Source organism: Hyperolius riggenbachi, chromosome 3, assembly GCF_040937935.1.
Source record: "Hyperolius riggenbachi isolate aHypRig1 chromosome 3, aHypRig1.pri, whole genome shotgun sequence".
Classification (NCBI taxonomy): Eukaryota; Metazoa; Chordata; class Amphibia; order Anura; family Hyperoliidae; genus Hyperolius; species Hyperolius riggenbachi.
This window is the reverse complement of record NC_090648.1, coordinates 445,754,517-445,774,906: the sequence shown is the minus strand read 5'-3', so window position 1 is coordinate 445,774,906 and position 20,390 is coordinate 445,754,517. Positions and strand designations below refer to the sequence as shown.

General features: G+C 47.0%; 1 protein-coding gene across 1 annotated transcript in view; it reads left to right on the top strand.

Moving 5' to 3' along the window:
- The window catches only part of ATP10B (ATPase phospholipid transporting 10B (putative)), a 312,037-nt gene that overhangs the window by 85,524 nt on the left and 206,123 nt on the right, over nucleotides 1–20,390 (top strand). The gene's annotated exons all lie outside the window — the stretch shown is intronic.

Sequence of the window (20,390 nt, the reverse complement as noted above, 5' to 3'; positions counted from 1 at the left end):
ATTTTCAACCACGAAAATCTACTTCGGCTTCGCGTGAATGCGGACAGAAATCCGCATTCACGCTCGTGAAACCCGGTGCTGAAGTCGTGGTTTGCGGAAATGCGTCAAACTATGCGGAAGTGACACATTGCAGGCCAATCAGAGTGCCCCAGCCAGGCCCTAGCAACCAATCACAGGGGGGGAGCTATGCCCTCCCCTCCTGAATATAAAGCGGCGGCCATGATGGAAAAGCTCTGTCCTTGTTAGACTGTGGTGCTGAGAGGATTATCTCCAGGCCATTGTTGTTTGAGCAAGTGCATTTATTGTGTTAAAAACAAAGCGTTTTTTTTGCTAACACTGCTCTTATACTGTACACAGTTAGCTAGTCAGTGAGTGATTGCTGTAGTTAGTTGTAGTCAGTGTAGTGTAGTGGGAGTGTGGGAGTCTAGTGATTATTTAACTGTGTGTAGTGCTGTGCAGGCAGGTTCAGTGCTGCAGTGTAGTGGGAGTGGGGATTATCTGTGTGTAGAGTGCAGGCAGGCAGGTTAGTGCAGCTGCAGTGTTCACTTGTATATTCCAGTGACAGTTATACACTTGTACTATTTGCAGGCAGCCAGTCACACCGCCGGCGCCGCCACTCTCTGCCAGCGCTGTTCATTCATTCTGTCAGTGACCTTGTGCCGTGCCCAGTGCCCACTGCTCGCTCGCTGGCATATGAGCATCTCATTACACAGTGTGACATCCTTGTGTGCCCACTGCATCCTTCAGTGACCTAGTTGTATATCCAGTGCCCACTGCTGTGCCCACTGCATCCTTCAGTGACCTTGTACTGTGGCCACTGCATCCTTCAGTGACCTAGTTGTATATCCAGTGGCCACTGCTGTGCCCACTGCATCCTTCAGTGACCTTGTACTGTGGCCACTGCATCCTTCAGTGACCTAGTTGTATATCCAGTGCCCACTGCTGTGCCCACTGCATCCTTCAGTGACCTTGTACTGTGCCCACTGCATCCTTCAGTGACCTTGTACTGTGCCCACTGCATCCTTCAGTGACCTTGTACTGTGCCCACTGCATCCTTCAGTGACCTAGTTGTATATCCAGTGCCCACTGCTGTGCCCACTGCATCCTTCAGTGACCTTGTACTGTGGCCACTGCATCCTTCAGTGACCTTGTACTGTGCCCACTGCATCCTTCAGTGACCTAGTTGTATATCCAGTGCCCACTGCTGTGCCCACTGCATCCTTCAGTGACCTTGTACTGTGGCCACTGCATCCTTCAGTGACCTTGTACTGTGCCCACTGCATCCTTCAGTGACCTAGTTGTATATCCAGTGCCCACTGCTGTGCCCACTGCATCCTTCAGTGACCTTGTACTGTGGCCACTGCATCCTTCAGTGACCTTGTACTGTGCCCACTGCATCCTTCAGTGACCTAGTTGTATATCCAGTGCCCACTGCTGTGCCCACTGCATCCTTCAGTGACCTTGTACTGTGGCCACTGCATCCTTCAGTGACCTAGTTGTATATCCAGTGCCCACTGCTGTGCCCACTGCATCCTTCAGTGACCTTGTACTGTGGCCAATGCATCCTTCAGTGACCTTGTACTGTGGCCACTGCATCCTTCAGTGACCTTGTACTGTGCCCACTGCATCCTTCAGTGACCTTGTACTGTGCCCACTGTATCCAGTGATTCATTACTAGCAACATGTCTGGCAGGGTTTCGCGGGGTGAGAGGAAATGGAGTTCAATTGCCTCAGCCACTTCTGGGACTGCTCCACGTCCAGGGAGAGGACGCCCAGCTGTACGTGGTCGTGATGCAGCAGAAAAGGGGGCAGCAAAGCCTGGGCCGAGTCAGCGGACGCCATTGTCCAAATATTTTAAAGTTTCTGGTCCCCGTGTGGTGGTTGAGCAAATGGAACCTGACGTACTCATGGACATCATGACTTCCTCCCAGACCTCTACTGTGAGCACCACTCCAAGCAGTAGCAGCAGCAGCCAACATCCCACGCTTGTTGTGACATCCACCCCAGCACCCACTGGTCAGCAGCCCTCCCAGGATGACAGCGTTCTGTCCCTCAGTCCGGCATCTGGGAACCTGCTGATGCAAGAAGCTCAGGACTTACTGGGGACTGATGTGGCAGAGATTGAGATCGGGCCACAATCACAAGCGTTGTTGAGTTCTGGTGATGAAGAAGAGGGGTCTGTGTCTGGGGATGTAGGGACAGAAGAGGAGGCGGGGGAGTCAGAGGAAGAGCTGGATTATGATGATGCTGCTGCTGATGACGACGTTGTGGACCCTAACTATGTGCAGCCTGCTGAGTCCGTGGAAGAATGGTCAGAGCAGGATGACGAGTCACCTCGGCCTAGGCAAGGATATCACCATATGTCAGGCAGGGGCAGGGGCATCGGCAGCAGTGGGCGTGGAGGAAGTAGACAGGACACTGCTTCAGCCGGCACCACCACCATGCAACCCCCGGCAACTACTACCACACATTGCTCCGCTGCACCCTCTGCTAGTGGGGGCCGCAGTAAATTAAAGTCACCAGTGTGGGATTGCTTTGAGGAATGTACTGATGACAAAAGGTATGCGGTGTGCAGGTTATGCAGCAAAAGATTGAGCCGTGGGAAAAGTCTGAGCAAGATGGGTACCTCATCCCTCCAGGGCCACCTGAGAAGCCGCCACTGCCGCGAGTATGCAGACTTTAAGAGGAAGCAGGCACTGCTGGCAGGGGTTCCTGAGAGCAGAAGGCCCACCAGCGCAGCAGCATCCTCCCTCCCTCAGGGTCGTGAATCCCCCACAGCAGCAGCAGTAGTAGCACGCAAGCGCTCTTCCACCTCGGCTGCTCAGGACACAGACATTGAGGCTGGCAGCCAGTGCTCGTCTCTCTCCTCTGTCTCCCCTGCATCCCAGCGTCGTCAGACCCTGCTGAGCGACACCTTTCAGGGTCTGACCAAGCCTCTGCCTCCAAGCCACAGGCGGATCCGCAAACTAAATGGCTTGCTGGCCCGGGCCATGGCATCACAGCTGCTTCCCTACTCCCTGGTGCAGGAGGGGAGCGCCATGCGGACACTGCTCCAATTTGGCATCCCCGAGTGGCAAGTCCCCAGTCGCCACTATTTCAGCAGGAGCGCGATCCCAGCACTCCACAAGTTTGCGGTGGAAAACGTGGCCCGTTCCCTGGACTACTCTGTGGGCAAGCGGGTCCACGTGACCATGGACTCGTGGAGTAGCAGATTTGGGACAGGTCGCTACCTGTCCTTTACGGCCCACTGGGTGACACTGATGGGAGGGAGGACAAGAGCGCATCAGCCCAACTAGTGGTGCCACCACGCGGGATCAGGGGGGATGCAGAAGGGTCCTGTCACGACACTCCCTCAGCACCCGGAAAGCAAGCCCGCCTCGGCAGCAGCAGCGCCAAGCCTCGGCACTGCCAAGCCCTTTTAACATTGGTGACCCTGGGGAAGGAGAGGCTTACGGCCACCAACGTCCTGGCCGCCCTCAGGAAGCAGGAGCGGAGGTGGCTGACCCCCAGAGGCCTGGAAGTGGGGTATGTGGCAGCCGATAACGGGGCCAACCTGGTGGCAGCAGTACAGCAGGGAAACCTCCAGCACATCCCCTGCTTGGCCCACGTGCTCAATCTTGTGGTGCAGCGCTTCTTGCGCACCTACCAGGGGATGAGCGAGCTGCTGCAGGATGCCCGGGCGGTGGTACGCTTTTTCCGCCTGTCAGCCACTGCCTCTGCACTCTTGTCCACCTTACAGCAGCAGTATGGAAGGCCACAACACCGGCTGATCATCGATATGCCAGTTCGCTGGAATTCGACTCTGGCCATGTTGGAGCGGCTGTGTCAGCACAGGCTGGCTCTTAGGGCCTACATGCTAGACCCAAGTGACCCCAGCAACCAGCAAGTCCCCATGATTACTGCCACTCAGTGGACACTGATGCAGCAAGTATGCCTGGTGCTGAGTCCCTTCCTGGAGGCAACCAAGATGGTCAGTGAGGAGCGGGCCTCTGTGTGCCAGTGGGTGCCCTTGGTTTGTCTACTGGAGCAGGCAATGGACAATTTAATTGAGCGTGGGGATGAAGCCCTGAGGCAGTTGGAAGAACAGGAGCAGATGGCAGCACAGTCCAGCTCAGAGGAGGGCTCACAGCAGGTAGTGGAAGAGTTGGAGGTCCCTAACCTGAATGAGGAGGAGGAGGAGGAGCAGAGTGCAGCAGGCGTTGTACGTGGATGGCGGTTTGAGGAGGACAACGACATGGCACAGGAAGAGGACAGGTATGCGTTATGGGACAATGGCGAGGATGAGGAAGATCTTGCTGGCAGGGCCCACTTGTTTCCCATGGCTGTGCACATGTTGCGCTGCCTTCGCAGGGACCCCCGGGTGATCCAGATGCGTTCAAGGGAGGACATCTGGATTACCTTGATGCTTGATCCCCGTCTGAAGGGGAAGCTGGGAGACTTAATGACGCCATCCACCACCGAGCAACGCACAAGGGAGTTGAAGGAGGCCCTTGTGCGCAGACTACTGGAAGCATTCCCCCAGCCTTCCACCCCCACTGTAACTGCTCTGCCAAGCCAGCAAGAGGTGCCTGCCATTGCCACTAGCAGCACAACAACAACCACCAGCAGCAGCAACTGGCGCCCCGGAGACCTGAAGAGCCTAAGCAAGAGCCTGTATGCAGTGCAGCAGCCCAGAACACAGGTGCCCGCCACAGCATCCACCACCAACCAGCACAAGCAACGACTGACCACCATGGTGTCTGACTATATGGGGTCATCCAGCGGGCTCAATGACACCGACAGCCCCGTGGACCCCTTGGAGTACTGGGTCAAGAGACTGGACATCTGGAGCGAGCTTTCCCAGTACGCCCTGGAACTCCTATCCTGCCCTCCTTCCAGTGTCCTCTCAGAGAGATGCTTTAGTGCGGCCGGTGGCGTGGTCACAGAGAAGCGCTCTCGGCTCTCCCATGCCTCTGTGGACAAACTCACCTTCCTGAAAATCAACCAGGCTTGGGTGGAAGGTGAGTTCCTGGCCCCTATTGTCGGACACAGGGGGACATGAAGTGGCTGCTGCATGTGCTGTTGTTAACTATGCCTGCCTTTATAAAGACATTTACTACCTGCCTAGTGCCTACCTTGGTTAATTTTTTTGGTGTTATGGTACTACTACCAGTAAGTTGCCATGGTCCTCCTTCTGAGCTGCTGAACTGACCGCCCGCTTTGTCCTCCTGACTCAGTCGCTACTACACTCTGCGTTCACACTGCCCGGGTCGCCGGGTGCATTTAATTTTTTGGCCAGCACTATGACGCTGTGCTACTACTACTGTGCTGCTGCTGCTGAACTGACCGCCCGCTTTGTCCTCCTGACTCAGTCGCTACTACACTCTGCGTGCACACTGCCCGGGTCGCCGGGTGCATTTAATTTTTTGGCCAGCACTATAACGCTGTGCTACTACTACTGTGCTGCTGCTGCTGAACTGACCGCCCGCTTTGTCCTCCTGACTCAGTCGCTACTACACTCTGCGTTCACACTGCCCGGGTCGCCGGGTGCATTTAATTTTTTGGCCAGCACTATGACGCTGTGCTACTACTACTGTGCTGCTGAACTGACCGCCCGCTTTGTCCTCCTGACTCAGTCGCTACTACACTCTGCGTGCACACTGCCCGGGTCGCCGGGTGCATTTCATTTTTTGGCCAGCACTATGACGCTGTGCTGCTACTACTGTGCTACTGCTGCTGAACTGACCGCCCGCTTTGTCCTCCTGACTCAGTCGCTACTACACTCTGCGTGCACACTGCCCGGGTCGCCGGGTGCATTTAATTTTTGGGCCAGCACTATGACGCTGTGCTACTACTACTGTGCTGCTGCTGCTGAACTGACCGCCCGCTTTGTCCTCCTGACTCAGTCGCTACTACACTCTGCGTGCACACTGCCCGGGTCGCCGGGTGCATTTAATTTTTTGGCCAGCACTATGACGCTGTGCTGCTACTACTGTGCTACTGCTGCTGAACTGACCGCCCGCTTTGTCCTCCTGACTCAGTCGCTACTACACTCTGCGTGCACACTGCCCGGGTCGCCAGGTGCATTTAATTTTTTGGCCAGCACTATGATGCTGTGCTGCTACTACTGTGCTGCTGCTGCTGAACTGACCGCCCGCTTTGTCCTCCTGACTCAGTCGCTACTACACTCTGCGTTCACACTGCCCGGGTCGCCGGGTGCATTTAATTTTTTGGCCAGCACTATGACGCTGTGCTGCTACTACTACCACCAGTATGTTGCCGTGGTCCTTCTGTGCTGCTGAACTGACCGCCCGCATAGTCCTTCTCCTGACTCAGTCGCTACCACCACTGCACTCTGCGCTCACACTGCCCGTGTCCACTGACAACTCTGCTGCGATGTCATTGCTAATTGCTGCAAAAAAAACAAAAAACAATTTACAAAAACCTCTCTGGAGCCTTTTTGCCGTCAGCCACTCATCCTCCTCCAGCGGTACCTTAGCCGCAAAGTGCCATTGGAACTCGCCTTCACCTCTTTGACTGCTTAACGCGTATATCCCTTTTTAAAACCACTTATTACCAATTAATAGCCCCATTTAAAGTGTTGATTTCACTTTAACATCCATTTTCTCTAGAAAAATTTTTTGGGGGGAATTTTTTATGTTGAAGTTATGTTGCCCCTTATCACCTCGATAATCCATGCTATTTGGGGGACTGTAGCATGTATGGGGGCTTTGTTATTAACGTTAAAAGAAAATCCGCCTCCGGGCGTGAATCCGCGCGTGATTACGCCATTCACGGGAAAAAATCCGCGTGGTTGCGTGGACGCAACCACGCGTATTTCCGAATTAGTGGATGAGGCACATCCGAGCATCCCTGAGAGTGTTTAGTCTATAGATCCACATTGTCTCAACACGTCTCAATTCCTTCTCTATATCTATCTTTCTCACTCCCTTTTTAATTGACCTTAATATCGTCACTTCACTACCTCTAAAGCTACCTCCATGATATTGTTTATAATGTTCCCTTAGGGGTCCTTTATTTTCATTCTTGCTGTTGACATTGGACATATGTTCTAATATCCTGGTCGTAAATGCTCGTGTCGTCATTCCTACATAGTGCAAACCACAGGGGCATGTTACCCTGTACACTACCCCTGTGGTTTCACAATTCATAAACGCACCTATGCTGTATTCTCTCTAGTGTCTCCCAGAATGTTTTTATCTTTTGGACATATGGACATACTTTACATTTTCCACATCTGTACATTCCTTTAGGAGGAGGTCTGGCTGCAAGCCAGGTTTTCCTATCACCTTCCTCTTTTTGGGTTTTGAATTCAGATGAAACTAGGGTATCTTTCAAATTTCTTGCTCTCCTAGCTGCAATCATGGGATACGGTCCCACAATTTCTGCAATTTCTGGGGATGCTGTTAAGATGGACCAAACTTTGGTCAGATTCTCTCTCAGACTGTCCCAATGAGACCCAAACTGTGTGACAATTCTCTCCCTGGGGGCAGTGTTTGATCCATCTTCCTCTTTCGGACCAAGGAGGGTTTTTCGATCACGATTTTTGGCTCTTCCCCAACATCTTCTAAGAGTTCTATGGGAATACCCCCGCTCTCTCAGGCGTGTGTATACATCCCTTGACTCCTTGCAGAACTCCTCCTCATCCGAGCAATTCCTTCTCAGGCGAAGGAACTGTCCGTACGGTATATTCCTCACCAGGTGGCCGGGATGATGGCTGGTGGCGTGGAGAATCGTATTTCCAGCAGTTGGTTTTCTGTATGTGGAGCTTATTAGAGACCCGTCCCTGATCGTAATTTTTAGATCCAGGAACGAGAGCTCTCTCTCATCACATACATAAGTCAGAGCAATATTTTTATCGTTGTGATTCAAAAGATCCATGAATTTGCTCAGCTCCTGTCTGCTGCTTCTCCACACCACCAGCACATCATCTATAAATCTTATCCACAGGGCGACGTGGAGTTGAAATAGCTCCATTATATTTACATCTCGTCTCTCCCAGTAACCTAGGTGGAGACAGGCGTATGAAGGTGCACACGCCGCCCCCATCGATGTCCCTGCCACCTGGTGATAGAACCTGCCCCCAAAAAGGAAAAAGTATTCCTCCAAGACAACTTGCAGCAGCTCTGTAATTAAATTATTATGTTCTACCAATGCTGGGTAGTTCTCCCCAAGAAAGAATGAAATAGCCTCAAGGCCCGCTCGGTGGGGAATCGACGTGTAAAGCGATTCAATCCCCACCAGGAGAGCTTCAGGAGGGACCTTGAAGCCGGAGATGACCTTCAGGACATCTCTTGAGTCCTGAACATACGACGGAGATTCTGGACAAGAGTTTTTAATTTCCGGTCAATAAATTGACCAATCCTTTCCGTAGGTCCGCCAATGCCAGACATGATTGGGCGGCCGGGGGGGGTTTCCTTGTTTTTGTGCAATTTGGGGATAAAGTACAGGGTTGGTTTTACATAATTATACATTTTCATATACTCATACTCACCTCGTGAAATTAGACCATTCCCAAATGCCTCATCCAATTTATTGTTGATCTTATCAACTAAGGAGGGAAATGGGTCCCGGACCAGGCATCTATTCACTTGTTGGTTCATTAGATGGCGTTTAGCCTCCTCTAAATAATCTTCCTCTTTCCACAGGACCACATTTCCCCCCTTATCACTTGGCTTTATAATGATTCCTTTCACCTCTTTTAGTTCTTTTAAGGCTGTTTTCTCTTCTTTTGTCAGATTCTGTGCCACCATCGGGTCAAAGTCCATTTTTTTCAGTTCATTACTAAAAGTTTCCATAAAGACAGATATATATCTATTTGAACTCAGTGGGGGCATAAACCTTGATCTTTTCTTTAATTTCATTGGCGGTATCATTTCTGCTGATTCTTCCTCCCCCTCCTCCTCCACATGTCCTTCATCCCATAATCTTTCCAGGAGTATAAGGACTTCTCTTTCTTCCAGATTCAGACACTCATATCTCTTTTGCTCGTCATTATCCTCTATTGGGGCTTTTTTTGTTCTAAACATTAGTTTTAATAGGACTCGTCTCAAAAACAATAAGCCGTCCTTATAAATTGTAAATTCATCACCCTTTTGAACAGGTGCGAAGGTAAGACCCTTTGACAATAGAGAGATATGACGAGATTCCAGTCTAAAATCTGTAAGATTAACCACATTCACTCCTATTTTTGTTGTTTGTTCTGGCTTCGGCCCCTCCTGAGTTCTCCCTTCATCTCCCCTGTCACTGAGCCTCCTCTCCCCTTCTGGCCTGCTTCTTTCCTTACTGCATCTCTGCCTGAACCTCCTAAATTGTCCCGCTCTGGGCTTGTATCTTCCTCTTCTTTGTCTTGTTCTAAAAAATTAACATTTTTCCTTGTCTCCTCCTCAGAATCATCCTCCTCATTCTGTTGGTTTCCGTATTCCTCACATGGTGGCTTTGAGGGTGAGGGACGTCGCGGACGACTTCCCTCACCTCTCCTCCTTGACCGTGATCTTCCCCTCCTTGGTCTTATCGATGGATCAAACACCGTCCCAAGATCCTATTCTAAAAGATCTTTTTGAAACTTCATTTGTTTCATTTTCTTAATATTATATTGAATTTTCTCTATATGCAGTTTGAGGTTGGTATTGAGCTTGGGGAATTCAGGATTCTCCTTCTGTAGATCTAAAAGGGCCCCACTTTTCTCAACCAGCTCAGATAGCTCATCAAGCTGCATTTTTTCTTCTTCAATAAACAACTCAAGTAAATGGAGACCTCTCTTCAAGCAATCCTCCTGCCATATCTTTTTAAACCTATCAGTTTGTAAATTTTCGGCAGGTATAATCCTCTCACGGATACAGTGAGGGATAACTTTTGCTTTTAAATAGGATTGTAAGAAGGACACATTCCATTTTCTTTTCAGTTGTTTTTCCATCAAATGTCTATGTTGCTTAAACAATTGCCACAGGGGTTCTTTACTGCCACTTTTTACAGTGTTTGTTTTATCAGGTTTTGAAAATGCATCTTCAATTTCCTGTTCAAACACATCAGGTAATCTATATGCCATTTTTGGACTCCTTTCCCCGACACACGTCCTTCAATGATTTAAAATATCCAATACATCCACATATGGCTAGATGTCATATAATGAAGGCCCACAAAGCTATTCTCTTGCCAGCCTTAATATAGGGGCAGATAGGGACCTACAGAAGGGTTAATTATAACCACAATAATATGCTACAAATTTATGAAAGAAACACAGTCCTCTTTATTTTGAGTACAAATGGCATTCACTTGGGTACATGGGTGTTATACACCACTGTTACCACATGATACACTTGTTCTTGGGTCTCCAACTAGTTAGGCTGTAGAAAATAAGTATTCAGTAGAGAGTTACAGTATGGTAGGGGGTGGTAGGCCATCTTAAAGAGGTGGGTTTTGAGGGCTTGCTTGATTGTGTTGAAAGAAGGGGCAAGTCTGATGGGCAGTGGAAGGAAGTTCCAGAGGGTGGGTGCGGCTCCTGAGAAATCCTGCAGGCGTTCATGGGAATGGGAAATGTGCGGGGCAGTTAGGTGAAGGTTGTTGGAAGACCGGAGGGGACAGCCTGGTGTATACCTGTGCACAAGCTCCGAGATGTAGGTATTAAAATAGATCATGCTGATTATACCAAAGAAAGTGCCCTTACAATCCAGAGTCTGCCAAGTAACCTGCCGATTCGCTAAGCGCTATCAATGCCCAGAGTCCCCATTGCCCTAATGTCCAGAGTGACCAAGGGTGTTGAATTTTGGGTTAAGGTCAGGGTATGATTTTGTGTTAGGTTAGGATTAGTTATATTCATATGTTAGTATTAGGGTTGGTTATATTTAGAGATAAGTTTAGGTAAAAGGTCAGGGTTAGTGTTATGAATCTGGAAGCATACTGAACTAATAATGGCACCAAAGGTCTACATACAAACTTTAACCTTTATTTAAATGTACACAATTCATGGAAAATACGGAGATCAGTAGACTTGAACAAGGAGTTCAGCCTGAGATATGGTTGGTGATTGCCTGCTCTTATTGTTTAAAATATGTGCTGCATGTCCTTAACCACCTCCCCGACTGCCTCACGCCGATCAGCTGTGGGAAAGTGGCACCCAAGGACTGCCTAAAGGCGATTGGCGTCAAAGTCCTGGAGGCGGAGTTAGCAGGGAATGGGGCAGGCTGAAATATAAAAAAAAGACAAATAAACATTTGTACAGCGCTTCGATCTAGCGCAGCGCCATACAGGTGGGACAACCTTGTCACTTAACTGTCCCTCCCGACGGCTCACAATCAAATCACTCTCATAGGCTGATGCCTATGAGAGTCTAGTGTAGGGAACAGATTGCAGTCTAGGGCAATTTTTTTTTTTGGGGGGGGGTAAAGTAATAGGTTTTTTGTTTTTTTGTTTTTTTTAAATCATCTTTAATTAATACAAAAATAAAAAATAAACATCACAGCAGCAGTCAGATCCCACCAAATGAAAGCTCTATTAATGGGAAGAAAAGGAGGTAGAATTCATTTGGGTGTTAAGTTGTATGGCCGAGCAATAAAGCATTAAAGCTGTGAAGTGCTGAATTGTAAAAAAAAATTGCCTGGTCACTAGGGGGGTATAAGCCTGTGGTCCTCAAGAGGTTAAGATGGTGTCCGCCCACTTCCCATAGGACATAGGACATGAAAGTGGGTGTGTTTTTAAATTGTTACTACATATAAGGACAGTATTGGCCCTCAGATGGTTGAGCACCTGAAGAAGGGCAGTGTGAGCCCAAAACGTTGTGCCTACTAGTTCTGTGTATTCTACTATGAAGCAATAAAGAATAAGCATCCACATGGTAGATCTCTAGTAGATTATTTGTGAATATCGGACAATACACACCTCAAGGTGATCATTAACGATACAATTTAACGATACAATTTTCTAATGCAATCAACCTTCTAATCCAATAATAGCGATCAGGTTGGTTGAAATTACAGGGTGTTGATCAATTGACAAAAAAAAAAATGTTATTGATCAGTTTCCCTGCCATTGGTCCATCCATTTTGGGATTGATTTAATCTGAAGTGATCAGATTGGATATAAATTTTAATTTTACTTGTCGTTGCAAGCAATGATTTCTGATCTTTGCTTTCATATTGCTATTATCAGATTGGAAAGTTGGTCAAAACAGAAAATTGTACCATTTAAGGGAAGTGGAGATAAAGAATACGCAAAGATTCATACTTACCTCAGGCTTCCTCCAGCCCCTTGTAGTCTATCTGCTCAATTGCTTCCCTCCAAATTACCTCCGTTTTCCCACAATGGGGTCTGTGATCTTGCAAAGTTGCGGGGTACTACACGTGCGTAGTACAGGCAGCCCGCCCCCCCCCCCCCCCCCCCATATCCCGGGAGCGTTCTCTGCAAGCTGTTACAGTCTTAGCGGACTGCGTGCGTGGCCCGCCCTCAGGCCAGACTACAGGAGAATGGAGGGGACCAGGAGGATGGTGATTGAGCAGACGAAGTACAGGGGCCTGGAGAAAGTCCCAGGTAAATATTATTCCTTGTGTATTCTTTATATCAAGTACACTTTAATGGACACCTTAAGACACATGTTTGATTTGAACAAGGAGATGTTGCCATAACATTGCATTTAAAAGGGCCATTTGTAAGATAACCCATTGGCGAAAACGAATGCACTGAATCACTAGTTGTACGGAAAGCAGGCCAGATGCCAGCCAGTGATGGTAGCTAAAGGATTACAGGTTATAAATGAAAGAGCAACGTCTAAAGGTGCCAATGATAAAGTGCCCAATAAAGATGCCCTTTGTCATCATTTAAATAAGGAAGTTCCAAAAAAAACAAACAAATAAAAGGGCTTTTAAAGGATCAGCAAAGAAAGAGAGACCTTTCCCATCCTGACCATTATTATTATTGATTTATATAGTACCATCATATTCCATAGTGGGATATAGAGTATGAAAGATACAGGACTACATATTAAAATGCAGACATTACAAGACCTAAAAAATACAGACATAATACAGAAGTGGTAGACAATAGAATTGTTATAGTGACAATTTGACAAATATATTTTGATTAACAAAATGTACAGCAACTTACAAGACACAAAAGGGACGGGACCCTTCCCTTGTGAGCTTACAATCAAAAGGTCCAATCAAATTTTTTGAGATAGGAATTTGGGGCTTTCATGAGCTGTATGCCAAAATCCTCAATATTAAAACAATAAAAGGCTTGAACTACTTCAGTTGTATGTAATGAATCTAAAATATATGAAAGTCTAATGTTTATCAGTACATTACAGAAAATAATGAACTTTATCACAATATTCAAATTTTTGGAGAAGGACCTGTAAAGGTATACAGAAGAAACAAGAGGTGGAGCAATTCATAAGCTTTTCATTTAGTGGTATTGTGTATTTACTGTATTTTTTTGGACTATAAGACTCCAGTCACTGCGTCTTAGTCCAAATGCAGGGAGTTCCTGACTTGTGAACATTTGGCAATACGAACCTCCAACCCGGCGAAATATCGAGGACTCCCTGTACTGTGCCCATGCAGAAGAGGACACAGGGGGACACAAAGGGGCATAGAGGAGGACAGAAGCAGACACATGGGGAAACAGGAGGACACAGAGAGATACAAGAGGTACAAGGGGGCATGAGGTACAAAGGGGGCATAATCCACAAGATGCGCCTTCACCATGGATGCACCAGGATTAGTATATATTTCCCAGAACGTCATTTCGGACAGCACCCCTGGATGAGACCTGTCTCCCTCCCCACTGTGGACAGGAAACTGTTAAAAGAAGAATTTGCATAAGCAATAGGCAGCCACATATAAGATACTACACCTGACACAGTACCTCAGTTTAGTTTCCTGTCCCGGACGGGATGCATGGGAGAGGTCTCCAGGAGTGCCATCCATGTCAGGCGGCAGGGGCAGCGTTTTCCAGGGCTCCAAGCAGCGCTGTTCAGTGAACAGTCAGGAGCCCTGCAGCGTGGAGGAGGCTTCTCCATCGGAGGCAGCAACTTTATGCGCGCATGTGCGTGCATTGGAGAGAGTTCACTTCCGGTTGAACCGGAGGTAGTCACGCGCTGGCGTCCCGCGTGATCTGAAGTCTGAGCCGGGCGGCAGGGGCCGCGGCGGTGATTAGGAATCGGCATACAGCTGATTCCTTAAGGTAAGAAGCTGATTAAGCATATGCTTAGCCGGCAGGGGCCGCATGCATAATTGGATCAGCTGCATCAAATCAGCAGCACAGCTATAAGTTTGTAGAGTCCATGATGCACTCTGGTTTGTGGCTGGGATCATGGAGGACGCCTCTGGGTCAGCTCCTGCACAATCTGCTGAATCTGCCCAGGATCCCTCTCTGGCAAGTAGATGTGATTATGTTTCTTCTGCTTGGCTGGATGTATGTTATGTATAGAGGGATTTGTCTAATGGCTGGCTATCGTTTATTATGTTTTATACCCAAAAGACATAAGACTGAGAAGGTTGAAAAGTCTGAAAAATCTTCTACTCAGTCCAGTCAGCATGGATTGGCAACTCTGAATGGAAATGGTGCCAGTATTGTACAGAGAAGGTCCACAGCAATAGGAAATTATAGATTCTGCTATTGCTTCTACCGCCTCAGCTGCTTCAGATGGGCCTGGGACTAGTACTGCTATGGCTTATCTACCTGTTATAGCTAATCCATCATCTCCTATGTTGTCTGCACCTCTAACTATGCCTCCTGCTTCCAAGAGACATAGGCCTCTATTTATTGAGCATTCCTGCATGCGGTAATGCTCAAAACAGCTGACTTTACCCACCATTTAGTAAAGTGTGCATTCATAAAACCTGTGTCCGCATGAAAATCTATAATTCCTGAGCAGGTGCGGGAAATTAACACCTTGTGTGGAGATTATCACACAGGTCACTGAAGGTTAATTCATAAAAATTAAAGCAGGCAAATGTGAGCAGAGAAACCCTGGCTGTTTAGAGAAGGCAATAAGCCAGCAATAACAGGCAAGCTAATAGAGAGACAGTCCTCCCGGGCAGCTGCAGTGAGAGCAGAACAAACTGCATCCCAGAATACCCAGGCTGTGTTTTTAACCCCTTGGGTACCTGTTTTCAGATAAATTTCACATCAGAAAGCCTGCATGTGTAACATTCTTGAAGTTCTTCTAAGATGCAGCAATTAAATAGATTGTTTAAAAGAACTAGACAGATTCAGGGCAAGGAGAGGCAATTTAAACAAAAATGCACATGTAAAGGAATGCTGGGGCTGCCTCCTTTATAGTAACTCTCTCTGCACAGAGAAAATGTATCAAACTAGGAGGAAGATTTGAGTAAAACTGACTAAGGCCTCGTTTCCATCTATGCGCTTCTGTCTGCTTCTGTCCGCTTTTCAGCAACATGTATCAATCTGTAACATTGATGTGCTAAAAAAAAAGCGGATAGAGGCGGACAGATGGAAACAAGGCCTAAGGGCCTTTTTTTCATTACCCTGCGAGTTAAGATTTGATTCTGATCACGAGGTACGTTAAACTAATGGAAACTGCAGCAACAATTTCCATTAGTGCAATCTGATTGCGATGCGATTTGGACAAAGCACAATCGTCATCCTCCTGCATTGTATGCAATTGAGCTGTACTAGAAGTATAGTAGCGCAATCGCATAGTGGAAATTGAAGTACGATTGGGATCGCAAATGTTGTTGCGATCGCATTTCATAGTGGAAAAGAGCCCTAACCGCAATGTTTTTTTCCTGAATTAATGAAAGACTTACTAATAGGTATTAAGTCTGAGCAGAAATCTTTGACACCTTTGGATCAAATGTATGAGAGTTTGGCGGATCCTCATTCTCGGTTTATTCCAGTCCATTCTACTTTTAAGATTAGGATTAAGGAGTGGGATAATCCTAGGAAAAGGTTTTTTTTTTTGGCCCAGATCATTATCTAAATGTTGTTTTTCTCCTGAAGATCAGGGTTTTTGGGAACCCCACCTAAATTAGATCCATATTTTTCAAGGGTATCAAACAAAACTGACCTACTTTTTTGAGGATTTCTGGGAAATTTTGAATGATTTCCCTAAAGTTTGGAATGCTTCCAATTATCTAGTGGACGCTTCAGATGATACGGTTAAACTTATGGCCAGAACTACGGCATTAGTTAATTCAGCCAGAAGAGGTGTATGGGTAAAAACTTGGAATGATGACAATTCTTCAAAATCAAGTTATGTGGTGTACCTTGTGAAGGGGGTCTGCTGTTTGAGTCAGTTAGACAACCCTCTAGACAGAACGGCAGACACACATGTTAAAAAAAAAAAAAAAAAAAAAAAAAGGATTCCTGTTAAAGGAATTCTATCGATTCACATATTTTCAATTGACACAGGAATTGTTTGGGAAGTGTTGCTAAGTACTGGTGTATACATTTTTAGTAGCAACCTCTTTGTTTACTGTTATCAAAATGCTTTCAGAGTTTGTTTGATATTTGCTTTCTGTAGTCCGATATGCAACTCTGGCTGTGCATTGAAGCAGACACCCCTTCTGCAATTGATTTGTCCCAATATAGCTAATCCTACCCTCAGTAAATTACAGCTTTTGCCTCTGATATTTAACATGAAAGGTAGGGAAATGTTTACACAGCTACTTAGACATTATTTGTACATTGTCATTTTAGAACACTTGGGTATTGATAGTATTCCTTTAAGAAAGGACCTTTTCAAAGTAAACGGTCCTTTCGTCCCTCCTTCTAAGAATAAGTCAGATCCCTAGTCCTCTAAGGGCAGGAGATGGGCTCTCTACAAGTCACAGAAGCCTAAGGGCCTGTTCAGACTGCACACGTTTCCAGCTGCGTTTTGGAAACGCGTGCAGAAGGCCAACACGCACGACATCAGACAGTGCATAGAGTGCACTGTCTGATGTTCACACTGCATGCGTTCCGGACCTGTGCGGTCCGGGAACGCATGCTGCACGCAGATTTAGCAAAAAACGCGCGGCTGTCCCATTCACTTTTCAGTGATGGGATCAGCCACGCAACGTCGTACGTGTTGCGTTCCGCATGCGTGGCCGTCCGCGTTTGTAATGTGAACCGGCCCTAAGTCCAACTTCACTTTTACTAAGAAGTCAGATAAGCAATGACGCTAGTATTCCAGTGAGATGGAGAATTGCACATTTCAAAACATGGCAACTACAGTGCACAAAATATTGGTTATTTAGGCTTCTTTCACAGTGGGACGTTACAGGCGCAGGTTAGAGCAGCTTGTAACGCAGCCCAGCTCACAGTAATGAAAAATCAATGGGCTGTTCACAGTGCCCACGTTGTGTTACACTGTAACGCTGGACGTTTAAAGAAAGTGCATCATGCTGTGCGTTATACACTGTTTTAGCCGCATTAGACTGTTTGCATATGCTCAAAAATGTGTGTTTTTTGTTTTTTCTTGCAGGAGAGGAGGGGAGAGTCCGCTGTTGTGGCCATCCACATGACTTATTAATATGCACTGCAGTGTTAACTTCCTGGAGCGGCCGCTTATTGGCTGGCAGGACCACGCGATGCGGAGTTTTCCGATCGCGTGGTCTCCACAGTCTTTGCCGCATCTGCCGTTTTCGTCCGATAGTATGCGTCAAAAAGTACGCATCACAGACCCATCAGGAGACGCATAACGTGGCTCTAAATAGCATCCAACTTCAAAGCTCACATGCGTTGCGCTGGGGGCACGTTATGTGACCTTACCGTCGCATCTAACGCAACGTCTTAGTGGGAAAGAGCCTTTAAGGTGTTTTTTTTGGAGGGATACAGAATAGAGTGCAGCCAGCCTCCTTTTAAGAGCTTTTGCATTACTCCCCGCTTGCAGGACCAAATAAAGTTTTCAGCCCTACAATCGAAAGTCCTTTCCCTGTTTAGAAAAAAAAAAAAAAAAGGGTAATTCGAGAAGTACCGAAATGTCAGAGGACAGGGATTCTATTGCCCTGTGTTTTTTCTAGTAAAGGAGCTACAGGGAAATTATCAGTTCATACTAAATTTAAAGAGTCTAAACCAGAAGGTAAAATACAGAAAATTCAGGATGGATTTGATCTATTATTCATCTTTTACAGAAGGACGATTTCCTAGTCTTTCTAGACTGAAAACATGCGTATCTTCAATTACCTGTCTTCTCAATAATGCTTAAGGTTTGCCATCCAGATGGAGGAAGAGGTAAGAATGTATCAGTTTAATGCTTTGCCCTTCGGATTATCCTCAGCTCCAGGGTTGTTTATGAAGGTAATGTCTGGGGTTCTGGCTACACTTAGACAGAGAAAGGTTAACATTTTGGGTTACCTTGATTTTCTGTTTTGGTGGACATCTCCCAATTCGGTAAGAGATCAGATTGTTACGACAATAGTCTTACTACAAGATCTAGGTTGGATCATTAATTGGGAGAAATCTTCCTTAATTAAATCCTACACAGATTATAAATTTGTTTGGGCTATTTCATTAGCATATCAGACACAGGGGAAGCAATTCAATTCTATCATGGCTCATTCCACAAGAGGAATTTCGACTTCCTGGGCAGAGAGGGCAGGGGCCTCTATAGATCAGATCTGCAGAGCTGCGACCTGGTCAAGTCACAATACGTTTGTAAAGCACTATCGCCTTAATGTATCTGCCTCTGCAGGGTTATCCTTCAGAAGGAAAGTTTTGCAAGCTGTGGTCCCACCCTAAGGTTTTAACTCTTGTATATCGTCTCATCCAGGGGTGCTGTCCGAAATGACGTTCTGGGAAAGACCACTTTACTTACGGTAAAGTCTTTTCCAGTAGTCATGAGGACAGCACCCCTGCAACCCGCCCTTATTTGGGTAGGAAAGAGAAATAAGTTTGTGTAAGCATCATTAAATGTCCGTGTCATCTTTTTATTAACTGAGGTACTGTGTCAGGTGTAGTATCTTATATGTGGCTGCCTATTGCTTATGCAAATTCTTCTTTTAACAGTTTCCTGTCCACAGTGGGGAGGGAGACAGGTCTCATCCAGGGGTGCTGTCCTCATGACTACTGGAAAAGACTTTACCGTAAGTAAAGTGGTCTTTTTTCCCCTGGTTTTTGTCCTCTAAACCTAGGTGCGTCTTATGGCCAGGAGCGCCTTATAGTCTTAAAAATATAGTATATTATATTTAGAAAACACCAAAGTTTATAATAATCCGAACATTTGTAAAGCACTGAAGAGCTGCAGCCACTGAGGCGTGCTGAAGAGGCCACCCTGCAGTGTTAGGGAGTCTTGTCTTGAACACCTTACTGAATAGGTACTGACCCTAGCCAGGATTCGAACTCATGTCAAAGGTGGTGCCCTTCACCAGTACACTATCCAGCCACTAAAGCCAGAGGCTGAAGGTGGAGTGGACTATTTTAGATTGTATGCCTGTCTAAAAAGGTGCATTTTAATCTTTTCCAATCCAATTTTTTAATGAGCCATATCCCTGAGCTGAGGGGGAAGGGGTTGTGTGGTTGATCCAGCGCCAGGACCCAAAGAGTCTCTACCTCCTCACACTAAAGTGAGGAGGCAATCAAGCATCAGGAGGAGGGGATGAGGCCAGCCTGTGTGTTGTAGCCCTGCCCCCATTGCACGTGCAACAGTGTAATAATTTGGCGCAGCATGGTGCTGGAAGGGGATCAAAGTGTTGGACTTTGTAAAACAACTTTGATCCACATAGGGAGGCACCATCCCGTACTAGATTCAGCAACGGTGCCCCAAGTGACGAGCCCAAATACACCCACGTAATATTTCAATTGCATGGTGCAGCACCGGAGGGTGGGGTCAGTGGTGATAAAAAGTGTTGTGCTTAATCAGACACATCGATCTAAAGTGGCAGGTGCTGTTCCCAGATTGTATCCGGTAACAGCGCCCCCGGTAACAGCGCCTCCCCCCACGGTAACAGCGCCTCCCCCCCCACTCACAGCATGCATGGCCAGAGCCCCCACCCCTATAGCAGAGTGTAGCCGGTATAACCGCTTCCAGACGCCATTGTCAACAAATGCCAATAACAAGTAATATTACTACAAAAAAAAAAAGCATTACGCGTTTTGTTTAGCTTGGTGAGGTTGGAGGTTCATGGGGTAAGAGTGAGGTGGCACCATGTGTTTTTGCACCAGGTGACACTAACCTTAGTGACGCCTCTGACCCTAAGTGGCTATATTATAAAATGTCCCAGGGCTTTGGTTAAGCCGTAATATACCCCATATTTGTGTTTAGTTCACAGAATCTGTTTTCTCTTATTGATAAAGGCCCGCATTCTTGTGAGATAAATCACAAGGCAAAGTTATTTAGTAGCTGAGCAGCATTATTCAGTGCCTGCGTAGAGACACGTAACAGGGTGGTGCAGACACTCTGGCAGAAATAACAGCAGAGGAGCTGGGATGAATCACACTGCAAGGCACAT